Raw genomic sequence first — 17353 nt, 5'->3', positions numbered from 1 at the left:
GCTTTCTGCATTCACCAAACAGATAAAATTCCTCTTCCTCTCTAGTAAGCCAAGTGTTTCTAAATATAATTTGAAAAATATTTGGTTGTCAGAGTCTTGAGAGAGAAATGCCAATATTAATGCATCTTCCTCCAAGATCTCTCAAGGCTACACTTGAGACCCCTCAAGCTAAGCAATGACTTAAATTATTACCCAGAATTTGGCTAAGCTTGACATGAAAATATTGGCAGAAATTAAAATCTATATAATGAACACCTCATGAGAGAGTAGATGTGAATCACTTTGAAATACTTGACCAGAGGAATTTGAAAATTTCTTTGTAATGAAAAGTACCAAGACTGGAGAGTGAGTAGCTGCATGAAAGCATTTGAAATAGCTTGTGGAAAACATTCAGAGCTTAATTGAAAATGTAGCCACCCCCTTAAATAGTGATGCAAAGGAGTATTACCTTTAGGAGATGAGCACTATTGATTTTATCATAAGTCTCAAGCTACCAGCCTAAGAAGTCCATATGGTAGATTTCTTACTGTCCCTTTGTAAATTCTATATCGTGATAAGAGTGGGAAGAACAGAGCAGGGTTTGGTGGGTTTGGGTTTTTGGTGGGGTTTTTTGTTTGTTTTGGTTTGGTGTGGTTTTTTGTTTGTTTGTTTGTTTTGTTTGCTTTTTTGAGGGTTTTGGTTTGCTTTAGTTTTCTTTCCTTGGAAAAATTCAGGATATGGCTTTGGGGAAAAAAAAAATAAATAAAAGTGCAGAAGCAGGAGATCTACTCCAGATCTAAATAGGCAGATGTCTCTGAGCTGTAAGATGATATTGTGCCTGATGGAACTAAGATACTGTCCTGGGATATTTTGTTCAGCCCTCGTGCTCCCCATGTCTCACTTTCTCTCCCTGGACATCAGCTCAGTCAAGTAAATTCAAGAGCACCTGAAGTACCCTTTTCACCATTCTGTGTCTGATTGACAAGGGAATGCTCTGGGTATTGTCAAAACCCTACAGAAGTTACAGCTCCTTCTTGTCTTCTCTTATTTTCCCTCATCTTTCTTATCTATTTCTATAGATATAGTTAAAGCTAAGAAATACTTCTGACAGGCACATTCTGTATTTTTACCTTCTTTCATTGATGTCTGATGCCACTCTGCTTAGTTTTACTTTCATATTTCATATTTTAACTCAACTGAGAGTGAAAATGGGAGAAGGGAAGGTAGTATAATAGTTTATATGAAAGAAAAATGAGTAGCTTTTGATCTATACTGTTGTTCCAGAAAAGCTTTTCCAGAATGATTGCTCTACAACCTACTTTTTCACTTGGAGCAGAATGTTTTATTCTGTTAAAAATTAATTCTTTTGGAAAGCAAAGGTTTCAGATGAACCAAAGATGAGGACATATCACAGGCTTAACTCTCAGAGCTGTGCTGAGATGTAGTATCTGTTGTGATTTTTATGAAAATATAGAACCCATTATTAGTAGAATTTGAGATATAATGTCACCAATTTTTATTTTCCTGAAACTCATTTTTGTTGATGGTTGGCTATTTCATTACATTGAACTGGGTCAGGTCAGCTTATCTTAAACTGGAAGGAATTTTAATTTTAGGTAAGTTTAGGACTTTGGCTGTGGAAACAAATTTGAGTCTTAGAACATATGAGAAACTAATGCCTGAATATAAACCAACTTTAAGAGCACATGAAATTATCTCATCCTATATGAAAGTTTAATGTAATTTCCAAACTTTTCTTAGCATTCTCTTAATACTGCTTTCTAAATTACTGTATTCCTCTTCTTATCATTTTTGGCTAGTACTCATGCTCCTAAAATGCTTCTTTCCTTCTGACACTGGTCTCCTTTCTGAAATCCTGGAGTTTTTCCACTCAGCTTTCTAAGCGTTTTATAAAAGTACTTCCCAGCTTGCTTTCACTGCAAAAGCTAGGACTTAGTGAAATGAACTTTTTAGGAATATGGGAACAGACTTTGACAATTACTTTACAATAAATTGGCTGAGAAACAGAGCTTCTGGAGTGCCCTGTCCTAGGCAGAGTTTAAACAAGCATCACACGATTAAACAGAATAAACCCTTTGAAAGTTTTTGTTTGCTGTTATTTTCTTCAGAATTCTAATAGCTTATGGCTTCTGATAATAGAAGGTCCTAAAAAGCACTCTAAATCAGTCTAAATTCCAACAGCAGACTCTGTGGGAATTGGTCACGTATAGGCTTCAAGGCACCTCATTAACTGGTGTTACAGCAGCTCTGCCATGGTTTATTTTAAACTCTCCCCTTTTAGACACTCTTCTGGACAGAGTGTATGAGGATTCAGAAAAAAAATGTTAATGAGTCAGAGAAATCACTGTTGGTATGGAGGATTCCTCCTTGTTTCTTGGAATAATAATTTTTCTTCTTGCTGGCGTTTATGATTTGAACAGCGTACTAAGAGGTAGGAGAGAATGGGAATTAAAGTGCATTGTCACAAACATACATAGGAAGCAGAAATTTTGCTGGTCCCTTGAAGTTGCACAACCTATTTTTATCCCCAGTTGCAGTTCTGTTTGTCTTCCTGGTGTCTTAACACAATTTCGCTTTAATATGGATTACATCAGCAGCCTCATTAGGAATGTGTCAGCTGAGAGAAGGAGGCTACAAGATGTACATGATCTCTAAAAGATCCCAACAGAAAATGAAAGTAAGTGTTTGAAAATGAATATTGCAGATGTGGAGTTTGTTTGCATGTTTGGTCTTCTTTAACACAAGAGGTTATTGTTATGGTCAGACTTTTGCCAACAGGTACTTTTCAACATCCTCTCCCTGTCCTTGTACTTAATTTACTGCTGACTTCAGGTTTTTTCAAGATGCAAAGAAGGGCATCGTCTCTGCACTGGGACAGTCTTTTAACCTTAAAAATACAAGTAATGTTTATAGCAAGAGACCAAAATCAGTCACCAAGCAGGCTGTGCTCTGTAGTGGCTTGTGTGTCTGATGCTATTAACTCAGTGAAGGGAAAGGAGATGCTCAGCTGCTCAGCTGTCATTTTGTGTCATAGATTTGATGCAGCATTTGATTCTTGGAAAATACAAACAGTCCTGAGAGCTGGCAGTCGAATCAGCAGGTCTTGGTCACTTCATTCCCCCTTGCCCTCTCAAGGAGAGCCACATTTCCAAGTGAGTGTCACAGCCCACAGAGGGATAGAGCCATGCACCAGGGATTTTGTACTGGAGGACCAGAAATGGTTCCTTTCTTGCAGGTGAAGAAAAAGAAACCATGGGTGTTAAAGGAGAGATGGATTACTGGGGAATTTTGTTCTTTTTCCACATTACAGTGCTGCTGGACCTTCAAGAGCAGCATTTGTGACACTGATATTTGGAGTTAGGGGTGGTGGTGCCAATTCAGACTGCTTAAAGGACTTGCAGGTAGGTAGCCTGGCACAGAACAGTGTTTCAATCTCAACATGGCAAGCTTGTCTTAAAAAGAAAAATTTTAATTCTTCAGAGTTAATCCTGATTTATTTATTTAGTTGGGGTTTTCTTAATAAGGAATGACAGATTTGGCACTCTTTGTCATTTTTAAAGTGTGAAGGGAGTTGCCCTCGTCTACAACAAGTAAAGCAAGCCAGAAAAAGAGGATTGCTGCTCCTCATTAGCAGTTTGTCCCTGGTTTGGGGATTTTGTCTTTGTTCACCAGGCAGCAGAGATGCTTCACTAACAAAGGTGTGTCTGTATTTCAAAGCAGAATATTAAACTAGTTCCTTGTACTTAGTAGGGCAACCTGTTTTGAAGGGGATTTAGGGACATACCGATTAATTGAGAAAAATGTAAGGGAGAAAATAATCTGTATCTGAAAAGGTTTCATTCCTTTGTGACTAATGATCACAAAAATTGGTTGTATTCTGTTTCTTGTTTCAGCTCTAAAAGCTGAAACAAAAAACAGAGAAACACATGGAGAAACTCTCCATGTATAGAGAAATACATGAAGCAACTCACTTATTCCAGATGACAGATTTTTCTATTGCTGGATTCTTGCTTTTGATCGACTCCACTTCTCATAGTGCTATGTGTTCCTGGAACAGTAGAAGTTGATATGGCTTTGTATATCGTGTAGATCTATACAGAGAAATCTGTGTGTACTGGCCTTGTCTGCTCTTCCTTTTACTCCTGACCTTTGCAGTGTCTGCAAGCACCTCTTGTGTAGGGAAATGGTGTGAAAATCCACTGCAAAAACAAGGAAAGATTGCTTAGAAATTGCGCACAAAGAGTTCTGTGATCATTCCAAGCCTGAACCAGCTTTCTTTCACCAGAGTCGATCGGGGGTCCTTGTCACGGACCAGCAAGGTCTGTTCAGGGCAGGTGGTGTTGCTGTGGCAGAGGAGCCAAGTGAGATCCTTCACATCCCATACTTGTCAAGTAGCAGCAGGATATGTGTGGGTGTGAGCAATGATCAAGAACTTTCTGCTGACCACCAGAAATGTCTGTTCCTCAGAGAGGAAAAAAACCCCAACTTATCACAGGCAAGTTTCATTGAATGTCTAAAGCAAAGCACAAGGAATCATTTTTCACAATTGTCTAGTCCAGCAAACAAACTTACACTTAAGCATTTGTATTGTGCCTGCTATTATTTAGATAAGATTTAGGTTTTTTAAGTAACCTCCTAGTAGCCATTCTATTCTTTCCATGCTTCTCCACTGAATACCAGCTATGTTTGATATAGAACTGGTAATGCAGACTGTGCATTAATATGGACTGTGAGCTGAATGAATATGGGCATAATTGATTCCTGCCCTGAACTAGAGCTATTAATTACCTAAAACAATAAAGCCATAATAACATTTTCTGTGTGTATATATTTTGGAGGGGAAAAAAAATGAAGAAGAGAGATAAAGATACAGTTATTGCCTTGACATTTTGGTAATGAGATTTTATGCTGAGCTAGAGTTCAGGAAAAGCACAGCAAGGGAAACTAATAGAAAATAGTAAGGAAAAGAGCAGAGGTTAGAAGGCACTAAGGGCATCTTTGAGGTGCCACACAATTATGCTCATCTCCTCTGTTGAGCTTTCCCTGATTGCCTGTCTGTTCGTAACATCATCTCGGAGGTGCAGGGAGAGCATTGCTGCAGTGATTAACAGCATCTAGCAGTTAGAAGTCATCTCCATAAAGAGAAAAGCATGTCTCACTGTGGACTCCATAACAATATTGTTGTTTATTAATAAACATTGCATGGGAGTAGATAATAAAAGTGGAAGCTGATCCTCCTCCTTTTTAGTTGGTCAGTGTCACAGATGTCTCATATCTTGCTTTCTTATCAGTTGTTGCTTTGTTTCCTCTTTTCTGTGTCTTCATATTTGATTTTGCTTAGGCTAGCTGAGGGGGCAAGGGCTACTTTTTTTCCCTGTAACTGAAGAGTTTTTTTCACAGTCATTAAGATTAGATAGTTATGATTTATCCTGGGAAAAGGTCAGCCTCTCTATATTCCCTAGAAACATAATACTATGGTTTGTAAAACAAAACACTTTTTCAAACATAGTTTTACAGGACTGTTCTACATATGAACAGGTTCTGAAAACAATATTCATGTGCTTGTGGCAGCAAATGTAATTATTCTTAATATGGTCAGTAATATTTACTTGGGCTATCTTAGGTACTTCTCTGTAGCCTGATATTCTTGCTCTAATTATTTTATTCTTTTTTCCATGAATAATGAACATTACAGGGGAATGAGTTGTAGAAAGGAATCATAAATAAACATTTTATTAGATTTTATTATTGTTGATTTTCTGTTTATTCGATTCATTAATGTTGTATGAAAGTAGTAACTGAGAAAGAAGTGAATGAAAAACCCCTATTATCCAAAAAGTTAATGATTTCCTCACCAGGACTATGTACAATGGCTTAGTCTTGGTTACTTTTACATCTATAACTCATTTTGTACTTGAAATATAAAATTTCCTCAGTAAGTATTCTTCATGGCTGAGTTTTAGATCTGGTTATAAAATTTCATGCTTTGTACAAATTAAAAGGAAAAACTATCTTAATAATGGGAGTGAAATGAGGCTGGCCACTGTGGTTGTTGTGCTAATATGCTAGGGAAAAAAAAAAGGGGGGAATTAATTTTTCACTGTGATAAATTGTTAATTAAATTAATTAAATTTAAGTGATTCACCCCAAAGACTTTGTTTAGCACAGGAACTGATTGAACAGGAAAGGGATAACTTCAAGTAAATCAGTTCTTAAAGCATCTTCTGCCCCAACCTCTCCTCTCTTTGTGTCTCCCAAGCCATGTTCCACCAGTAATTAACATCCTCAGAAGAAGAAGGTGCAATCTTGATTTATTTTGTAAGATTAGAACTCGTGTGTTGATACTGTTCCAGGCTCTGATGTGGGGCTTCCCACAGTCCATGAGTCAGAGAGTTTGTTTATTGAATTCCAAGTTCACATCCAGCTTCAGCCCTTATTGAGAGACGGGTCACAGGGAATATCGTATTTGATCTGGGGTCTTAACTTCAGGCTAACTTTGGTCACTGTGAGAGAGCTGCCTTTTTAACTGTAGCTTTTACAGGTGATCTGATTTACATATTTACATATTTATATATATTTACATAAGTTTTCATCGTTTTCATGATGGTTTTATGGGAAGGTGGGGAGGGGTGAAGTTATCCCACGTTTGTCTCAGTGCATTGGACCACGGGCATTTGATACTTTCTGCATAAAACTGGATAAACTGAAAAAGCAAAACACCTAATAAATTGAGACAGGGTCACGTGGGGATGAGACCTTTCATTTTTTATTTATTTAAAATCTATTTATTTGTTTGTTTGTTTGTTTAAAATAAGCTCAGTAAAGTCTCACTTTTCTTCGTCAGTATTTGTTACATGCTTTACCTGCTTTAATTACAGAGCTAGAGACACTTCAAGAAATTAATTCCTTGTAGCCCCTTCTGTCCTTACTCATCTGCATCAATATTCGTCTAGGAAGAAGAGAGGAGCTAACACAAGGAAGGTGTTTCTTAGGATGGGAAAATGCCACTGTCAGCAAAGCAAGGGTAGAAAAAGAGACCAGACTGAAACTATGTTTTATAAGATTACTTGAAAAAGTCTCTTTATGTGTCTCTACATCATTTTTTCGTAGACACTGTTGCTTCATTCCTGTGAAAGTTGTGCTTCTGCCCTGATAAATCCCTAAAATCATCCTAATTATTCTGGAAATTAAGTGAGAGTATTGGCAAATAACAGCAAGTGGCTGAAAACAGCTTTCCCTGCAGGAAGCTGGGCCAGAGGTCTTGGGGTTGCAGATAAAAGTTTGTTTCTACCTTTAGGATTGAGGAAGCCAATGGAGCTTTAAGGGAAGTATTTTCTTGCATGTACTTTTGAAAATATTAAGTAAAAAAATAAAATCTTTTTTTAACAACACGTACAAAAACCTATGTGTCAAAGACCAATTAGCATAAATTGGCAAAGGGCTGCTAACTCAGCTCTTTTTGAGGGGATCAGAAGCTCAGATAGGAAAACATTAGTTTATTTTACAGCATAGTACTGTGGCAGTGATCAAATGAACATTACATAGCTGTCTTCCAAATTATTTAAGGACAAAGGCTAAATCAGTTTGTATTGGCTTCATTATCTCACTAGCCAACATAGATCCTTCATTTCTAAGTTTTGGACACTGTCAAAAATAATGCACATAAACTCCTTTTGCTAGGTTTTTCTGTGCTGTCATGGAAACGGCCATTTTTGTGTGTGTGTGTGTGTGTAAATAAAAGCTTTGTAAAATCATATTTATAAGACATGTAATTTGGGACCAAATTTACTATGGTCATGTACCCTTTTTCTATTGTATTTATATCATCATTTTGAGCAAAGAGGAAGGCAGAGGTTTGAAAAAGAAGGTGCAGACTTAAAAGATTTGTGTTCCCTTTGTGAGATTGAAATGCAAAATAAGCCAAGAACTGGTAATTCTTCTTCTCTGAGGGTTTTTGTTGTCTGAGTATCAGTGCTCTGCAATTCAATATCCACAGAATTTTCCTGTCATTTTCTTCCCTTTAGGAGGATGCCCTTTTGACTTCATTTTATAGGTCACAATTCTAAAAGCAGGTAAATTTTTTGGTATATGATTTCATGTCTCTAGTTAGTGGCACTTTCTACAGATAATGATGATAATGTTATTTCAATAGTGCTTATACAGAACAGCCCTTGGCTTCATTAGTGTGTCCTTTTAATCCAGAGGCAGCTTTGTCACTCTGTGGTCATTTTCATCCTTGTCCTTTTTCCTATGGCTATCTTCAGGTTTCCTGCGTGCTTCTACTGCAGAGATGGCAAAATTAGGGCTAATTTATGTGCTTGAGATTAAAAAGGAAGCTTTTCAGATTAAAGTGAAGAATTTTTGTTGCAGTTGCATCAAATTGGTCACTTTATTATCTGATTTATTGCTTTTGTAGGTGCATTCTAAGAACAAACTTGCTCTGATGTAAACAAGCCCCAGACAGTGTTCAGTCACCATTAATAAGGTTTGAATGCTGCTTAAGTGCTCACGTGCACCCAACCAGCTCAGCTGCACAAGTGTTGGACTGAATCTAGGACCAGAAGCCCATTGAGGAAAAAAACTGCATTCAAAATTATTTTTTAAATTTCCTGTTACGTTGTATTCCATGTAACTCTTGTATCACATTTCATAATTGTCCCTTTCAACATTACCTGCTCCTGGCAAGGAGCCATCCAACCTCCTTCCTCTTACCCATTTGTGGTGTTGACATCATCCTGTGTTTACCACTTCTCCCTAGGACAAGAGGAAGAGCATTAAAAAATGTGATCACAATATTTTTACAAGTAGGTACTTCAGCTCACAGGTCTCATTTGCCTTTTCAGTGTCTTTATCTGCCTGAATATGTATACAGTGGCCAAAAAACAAGAAGCACACACCCATAAAAACAAAGCTGAGACCTCCAAAGCAGGCTTATATTTTCTTAGATTAGGTGATGCCAAAAATATTTATGCTTTAAATGCCCTTTGAACAAGTGAAACACAACTGTGGGGAGCCTTGGTGTGTGTCTGAGGGAATACTTCAAATGGAGCATACTGAAAACTTGCTTCCTCCAAAAAGAGTTTTTGTGCTTAGAACATGAAATATTCCAAGATGACAACCATTATTTTAATTTCATTTAGTGAGGGACTGTGAGTTTTCTTTCTTTTCCATGTGTCCCTTTTCACACTGAATCAAAGTTTTCATGACACTTCTAATCCTAGCTACTCTCAGATCAAGCTTTGCTTTGTGGCTGGGAGACACTTTACCATGTATTTAATTCCAAGTTTTCTGTTGCATTTGTTCTCAAAACGAAGGCAAAATCGTAGTAATTTCTTTAAAATGTCCAATTATAATAATAAAAACAGTGATGAGTTCTTGCTGGAGAAGGTTCCCCGTTTGGTTCAGTTATTGCTCAGTCACGTGCCAGGATGCCGTTGTTAGATGTCATACAAGTGCAGAACTACTGTGATAAAAATGTCTTTTATTGCTATAAATGCTAGGGAAAAAAAAGCACCATCCATTAGATATTGTAACATATATCCAGCAAGATTCATATTCTGAGACCACCGTGGTATTGCTCTGCTTTTATCTTCTTTTGCCCAGGGGAGAGTGAAATAGATACACATTAAGCAATTTCGATGGCATCTCTTCCATTTTGGAGACAGGATATCGTGTGCAGAGGGTCATGGATCAAAGTTAGAATCTTCTTCAGTAGAATGAATTTTCTATGATGTTTACCAAGAAAATTTTCACTTTTGCAGGATCCTGTAAAATGCCTGGTTTGGAATTATAACTCACACAGAGGATATTTTCACATCTACAGAGATAGATTCCTGATCTCGTAGGAAAAGCTGACAGTGTATAGGATAAGATATGGTAGATGAAACAAAAATAGGAGTGAATTTGGTGCATGCATATATGTATACACAAACTCTGTGTTGTGGGACAAGAGGAAAATAAGCTCATTTTGTTTAGTTTTCAAATAGCTGTATTTGTAGCCTATGTTGCAAGCATCAGATACTGCAGTAATCAAGGTTTTTAATATGTTTGCAGGATGCTAGTGCAGAAAATGAACATGAGTTTCTCATGATTCCTTAGAGCTCTTGTCTCTCACACTGAGCTTTAATTCATATCTGTCTCTCATGAATATTGACACAAAACTATAGAAGTCCCTTCCTTTCCCTTCTCTGAATTTCTTGTTGATTACAGATGAGATTTTACTTTGGATTTTTTACCTTTTTTACATTTTTAAAATAATTTGCTTTACTCCTCAAGACAAAATTCTTAGTGTGCACATGAGAAGTGCCATGAAAAGAGGTGATACTAAGGCACTGCCTACCTAAGTGTCAAGAAGTGGGATAAAATGCATCCCAACATCCCTAACTGCTCTTGCTGTGACAGCCAGATGGTCTCTTTACTCGGGAAGGGGCAACCAGCAACCTGCAAGATTGAAAAAATCATAGGAGAGGAATACTCAGGAAAAACACTTAAATGTCCACCAAGGGCTCTGCTGGTGCATTTTTGCTCTGCCTCTGAAATGTTTTCCCTCATCCTGCTGGTGCTTTGAGGGTGGAGATCAAACGAGGCATTGGCAGATGAGAAAAAGTGGTGACTCCAGGCAGAGATGTGGGGCTGACAAGGGCATAAGTGCCCATCCCCAGAGGAGAAGTGCCACATATGAAGCACAGAGGGAGGGCAGGGAGGCCCTAAAAGCAGCTGTGGAAATGCAGTCAGGTGCAGGTATTTAGCAGTGTCTAAGCAGTTGTGTTTAATTGCACAGCACTGTGCAGCAATCAGGTTCCCTTCTTGCTCACAGGTGTGAGGTTCCTGGCTGGGCTGTGTGTGAAAAACTTTACTCATTCCTGTCCCTGACTTAGCTTTGGAAATGGCTCAGGAAGTCACCTAACATTTGACACAGCTCCACTGTGCTGTGCCAGCCTGTCTGTCTCAGGTAAACTGGGATTTAATGGGACTTCAGATGGGCCATAATTGCATTCACACATTCAGAATTTTACTGAGGTCTTCATGACAGATATGTATCTCTCCTACTTGCTGCATAATAAAGCAAAAAATTACCTGTATTGCTATATCCCTTTTTCTGTTTGCCTTTCTTCCTTTTTATTTATTTTTATTCTGTCTGGATAAGCTTTGTATACATGGGGGCCCACAGAGGACTTCTGATGTACTTGTTTCCAGCTGAAAATACAGCCTTATAGCCAACTTGTTTTTCCTATCAATCAGTCTGGAGAGAATAGTGCTCTATCTTGTTGATCATCCTTGTGTAAAGCTCATGTATCACTGCAAGGATTGTCTGGATATTGCTTCTGTCAGTTTCCTTCTATCACCTCGAAAAGCAAAGACCATGTGCCCATAGTATTAATAGTAGGAATAGGAGAGATATGTCACTGTTCTGGTTCAGGTTAGTCAAAAAGATGATTGAAATTATGCTACAAAAATCAGTGCTTAAAGGTAAAAAGCTGTTGGACAGTACCTGTGGGAAAAAGGAATGTGTTGCTAGAAAATTTATTACTCTCTGTAATGTGTCTTTCATAATTTACATCGAGGTACCTGTGCCAGTAATCTCTTATACATATGACTTATTTTCCTCACATAAGTAATTTCATCAGCTGAGTAATCACATAGACTTTAGAGGAAATGTTGCCATGAGTCAAGTTACAGCTTGTTTATCTAAACTAAAAAACAAAACAAGGTAATTAAAATTATGGGTTTGGCTAGTTTTCCATTAAAAAAATGGAAAGGTTGTAATATGGGCTTAAATAGAATGGTCTTCAATACTTTTTAATAAAAGTTCAAAAGGCCTTCATTTTTCTATATAACTCAAATTGTTAATGCTATAGTTGCTTTCACAAACTTAAAATGCAGAACTAATTGTATTTTTAACAAAGTGCATTCTGTTTTTCCTTTTCTGGAATGTGCAAATCGTCTTTAAGTTCTTCCAGTCTTTTTACTTTTTTCCATCAAAGCTTTCCAATTTATTTTTAAAAGATGATAGCAAGGATCTAATTTAAGCCTCTTAGTTTAGAAAGTCAAAATAAATGGGCAACTGTTCCACAATGAAAATTTGAGAAACAATTCTTAGCAACTTAATCCCTATAAATTATTAAACTGTACAGAATGGCTCAAATTACACTGTGCTTCTACTTTCTGGGTTTTTATGATTGCAACATTTCCCTCTCCTGAATTCCTCTGTGTTTTCTTTCTGATAACAAATGAGAAGTGTTTTAGAATAACCATACTTTGTGGCTAGAAAGTTTTATCTTTTTCTGTAATAGAAAACAGATAGGCCTCTTGTGCTGTTGTTACCCTGCTAGACTTGTTTTCAGTCTGCTAGGATCTGTCCCGTTTTAGAGATGATCCAATGTCCCAACTGCAGTTGTGTTTCGGGTGTGCTTGAGTCTGTAATTTGGGTATGTTTGTATCTCCAGTGTCTGCGGGACAGGTATTGCTTGGACTCTTTGGGTCCAGATGCAATTACTGTGTGAAACCTGCTTTTAAACAATGATGAAAAGCATATAGATTTTCTCTCTTTGTAGAGCTGGAATATATTTTAGCCTGTATCGGTTCCTGCTGAGTTGTTACATTTCTGTTAGCTGAACCATTAGCTGCTAGAGAATTGTGGTAATACAGCGAGAAATTTGTATTCACCTTGGACATCAGTTTTTAATAACCTTCAGTGGCATATATGAAGGATTTCAGATTGAAGGGTTGCAAGCAGATATCTGGCCAGAAGGGTTTTTTGGAAAGATGAATCTGAACTGCGTTGCATGGTTGATGTTAGGACACACATGGCTAATAAAAGTCTTTAAATAATGGTCTGGGTTCATGTAGTTGACTGGCTCAACTACTCTCAGAAGCAATAGCTGTATTTCCCAAAATTTAGAAGTACTTTATTAGGAAAAATTAGAGCCATTATGAGAAAAAGAAAAGGCTGCTGTTTTGATCCATGCCCTTTATAAGACTCAGCAAGTCCTTGTGCAGACCTTCTGGGCCTGCAATGCCTTTGGACCTTTAATAAAAGTGATGTATTTTGTTCATCTCTTGTGAAGCACAGAAGCAAAAATGGCCACTGGGCTTTGCAATTCGGTGACCAGAATGTTTTCAATATGTTTGGACCTGATTTTATCTTTTGCACACGTGTTTTGGAGAGCGTGTTTTTCACAGGGAGCTTCAAGCCTGCAGCCAGTTAGAACTCCATTAGACTGCTCCTGATTCTTGAACTCCTATTGCAAGAAAAAAATGTGCAAGTCATTAATGGGGGCTATCTCACTCGAACCTCTGCCACTGTTGTTCTCTACAGATATGTGAAATGACAGGGGAGGAACCACCACGAAGCTGAAGAGCAAAAAGAGCTGATGGCTTTAGCGATATTTTGTCACTTGAACGGTGACCTTTGTTAATAATGCCAGTGATAGGAAAATTAAATACTTTCTGTTTCAGTAATGCCAGTCTGATGCTTGGCAAAAATTGCTTTTAAGGCAGACAGCAAGGAAGAAAAAAGAGCAGCACTGTTATATTCTGTAGTGTATGAAGTTAAACATTTTCCCTGATAGGCAGTCAGACTAAATCTTGAGTTTACTAACAGATGCAAAAGGAGTTGAAACTACATTTCCATATCGCTAATAAAATAAACAACGCACTGCCAGCATAATCAGAGCTGGATTTTCAAGGCACTCAACTTACATTTAATATCCTGAATGGAATGGGCAAGTTTTCAAAGGCACTCAGCATCCTGCAGCCCCTCTTAAGGAAAATCCGAGTAACTTACAGATGCTGAGCAATTCAGAGGATCTGGCCCTAAAATATTCCTTTGCTATTCTTTGGGAAAAAAAAAAAAGAGGTAAAGGTGAACTAAGCCTTCTGTTTTCAGTTTGGAGACATAAATTCAATCTATTTTTTTGATAGTTGCTAAACTTTAAAATCAATGGCATTCACACTTAATATCAGAAAGCAATCAATGAGAATGGGCCAAATTGAGTAGATTAACTTTAATCCATATTTTATTAATTTGGATTGCTGGTACTTTGTTTGGACAGTAAGCTTTGTTTTGGAAAATGGCTGGTCTTAAGAAAACTGTTGTTATGGCTTTAGTTTTTCTGTTTGCTTGCTTTTAAGCAATAGTGGTATAAAAGTATTTGTTCCCACTGCCAAATAGCCCTCTGAATCAGGCACCCTGTTCTGCTACTGGTGTTCTCTACTTCAAAGCTTCAAGTTCCTCCTCAAAGCACATATTCTTCAGCCTCTTTCTGACATTGGTTTCCATCCTAACTGGATATTCTTTTAATTCATACTGGTGTAACTGTAACTGTACAATCTATAGAAGTACTGAGGTATAAAATCGAGTATGGATGAGAAAGGAAAGGTTATTTAAAATACAGCCTTTATATGATTCCTTTACAAGGTATATTTAATCAATTTTCCTTTCGCTGGGTGCATTCAACCCATAGTAATGCACTCTGGGAAGGAATCTTGTGCCTCACACGTGTATTTTTCTTCAGTCTTAGCTGTTCACTGCCTTACTAAACTTGTAGCTTTGGTTAACCGTGATTCTTAATAGGTGCATGTTTAAAGAGGAAGTAAATATGAATTTGCATTTTTTTATATGAGATAACAAAGGAGCATACACTGAAATTATGACAGATACCATTTTATCATCTGTATTCTTTTTGTAGCCTCCAAAGCCCTCTTTACTAAGGCAGACTCAAAAAAGGTCCATTGTCAAACTGGCATTCCTTTTTCCTCGACAAATTAAAGCATCGAATTAAAGACTGTTGGTCTGAATTTCTCATGTCAAATTAACAGTTTGAAAGCTTTCTTCCAATTAATAAGGCTTGGAATAAATCAGATGCTGCCTATAAAGTCTGCAAGAGGTTAAAATTAAGAACTGAACTTTTTATCCTGCTTAGAAAAATAATTTATATGTGCAGATAGAGTAACTGTAAATCTGTGACAAAGCTTCATTAATCCCTGACTTTCACTGTTGTGGAGAGATTCTGGCCTTGGAGAAGGCAGCTGCAAAGGCATCAAAATCAGCAAGGCAATTATTTTCTGCCTTTTGGAGGACTTGTCAACAGCCTTCAATCTTGAGTGAGTTCTCTAAAGGGTAGCTTCTGAATGTCTGCATGTAGGAGATGCTGAGGTGTTTAAAACAAACACCACAGCTGGGAGAAGTCTCTGACTCCAGCTCTTAATCCATAATAACGAGGAAATTTTGATACCATGGTGCAGATTCAGGCTTCTTGTGTTTGGTTCTTATACTTCAAAGGTGATGACAACCACTTTGATTCCAAGCCCCTGTCTGGGCCAAATGCTCAAGTTTTCTGCTTCAATTTTCAAATAGAATTCAGCTTAAAAAAAAAAAAACAAACCAACAGATAAAGAGCAAGAGATCTTCAGGGGTCAATTTAGTACTATCACTATAAACAAAATATAGTTCATAAAAGGAAAGGCAGATGGAGGCAACCACTCGACAGTTACGAATCTGAATTTCTGTATTTCCGTAATAATTTGAGACACTTTTTTTACTTTGAAATAAATAGTTTCTGGGTGGAATCTCCATTACTGTTCATTAAGAATATCATTATCCTGCTTTCTTGCAACTGTCTTGCAGTGCAGGTAGGAGAATGTGTTCATAGGTCTGAGTTAAAGCCATGTAGTTTCAGAACTTGTGAAAAAAATATGTGGTGGTTTGTTTTGGTTTTGGGTTGTTTTTGGTTTTTTTCCCAGAGTAGATATTATAAACACTTTTCAGAAGGATAATAGGAATATAAATCAAAGCATAAATTTGGAAGTAAGAAAACCAACTAAGATTAAAATAATCCTTAAAATGAAAGATACGTGAATTGCTTATAGTTATTTTATTTTCAACCTACAGTCTACAGGCCGACTTCAAAAAGATGCATGGGCTTAGACACCTATAAAATATACATTATTAGCTTTTCTCAATGATTTAGGAAATGAATCATTTTAAAAAGGCCATTTCTGCTAGACAGAATGTGTTTTTATTTTGTGTTCTCAGTACAAGCCTGTGGTCAAACTCAGTGAAGTATTAATGCTGTCTTTATTTACTTTTATTGAATATTTAACTGTTTTCTTTAGCATGGGGTTGATTTCTGTACTTTAACAGCCTCCATCTCTTAAAATCTTAGGACAAAAGATACAAAGTGTTCCCTGAAGCTTGACTCATTTCAGATGTAGTTATGATGGCAAGCCAAGTATCACCCATCCTTAGGAGGAGACTCGAAGACAATTTCCACCTGCCTCCTCCAAATGCTGTAGAAGCTTGCTTTCTAATCATTGGTAAATGTCTCTGTCAGGTTTCACCCAGTAGCTGGTGTTTCCTTTTTTTTTTTTTTTTTTTTCTTTTTGGTGGGGTTTGTTTTTTTGGTTTTTTTAATGTTTGTTTGTTTCCTTGCTTTTTATTAGAAGGAGTGTCAGGGAAAGGAATCCCAGAAAGAGGTGATGGTCCAGAAGAACAAAAATAAGAACAAACCCCACAAAAATAGCCATGTGGGGTTTGTTTTTTTGGTTTTTTTTTTTTTTCATCTCTCAAGAGCAGAAATGGGCAGAGATTAAAATTAGATTACAAAAATATTGCCTTTGGTGAAGAGAGATTTTTATGAGCTTTAGTTTCTGGTGCGTAAGAATGAGCTTTTTAAATCAACAACTGATCTCCCTACTGAAAAGCTCAAAGGCTAAGAGTGGGAGCACAGAAAGACCTTGCTGTGGCACCAGAAGGAAGAAGTGGAGCAAACAGCCTGATAAAATGGTGGTGGTTTGATGAACTAGGAGCTAGAAGGAAGAAAAGTAAAAATAAGCACAAACCTACCTGAGGATCTCCATAAACTAGTCCTGTGGGTTTTTAACCTAGTACAATATACTAAATAGTACAACTCCACACTTTTACCTTTCTAAACTTCAGATCAGTTAAGGTAGTCTTCAGTTTACCACTTACCTTTCTTTGCTATTTAATAGTCTTTAACTTCCATATTTTGCTTTACATACCAGTCCATGGGGAGACATCTGTGCTGTTCAGAGACTGCTCTGAATGCTCACACTAGTCCAAAGCTCAAGTCTTCAGTTAAACATCATGTTTAAAAATGGCCTCTGACTTCTTCTGCTGGATTGGTTGTTGGTTTTGTTTGGTTGTCCTTTTCTTGTAGAGGGGGAGGGAGCAGGATTGAATTGGAGTGGTTTCCTGTCTCACATGTGTATATTGGTAGTCTGTTTTTTATCATATCTTAGTGATCCGCAAATTGCTCTGCCCCTGTGGGAGAAAATTAGGTTGAGACACGTTCACCTGTAAAACAGCAGTGGGGACTCCAAGAGGCTGGTC

The 17353-nt window shown here is 37.4% G+C and overlaps 1 protein-coding gene across 2 annotated transcripts in view; it reads left to right on the top strand.

The window, feature by feature from the left end:
* Positions 1-17353, top strand: part of GRID2 (glutamate ionotropic receptor delta type subunit 2) — a gene marked incomplete at its 5' end in the record, with an annotated part of 671475 nt that overhangs the window by 433342 nt on the left and 220780 nt on the right. The gene's annotated exons all lie outside the window — the stretch shown is intronic.

The sequence above is a fragment of the Fringilla coelebs genome (assembly GCF_963513975.1).
Source record: "Fringilla coelebs genome assembly, chromosome: 4".
NCBI lineage: Eukaryota > Metazoa > Chordata > Aves > Passeriformes > Fringillidae > Fringilla > Fringilla coelebs.
This window is presented reverse-complemented; position numbering and strand designations above follow the sequence as displayed.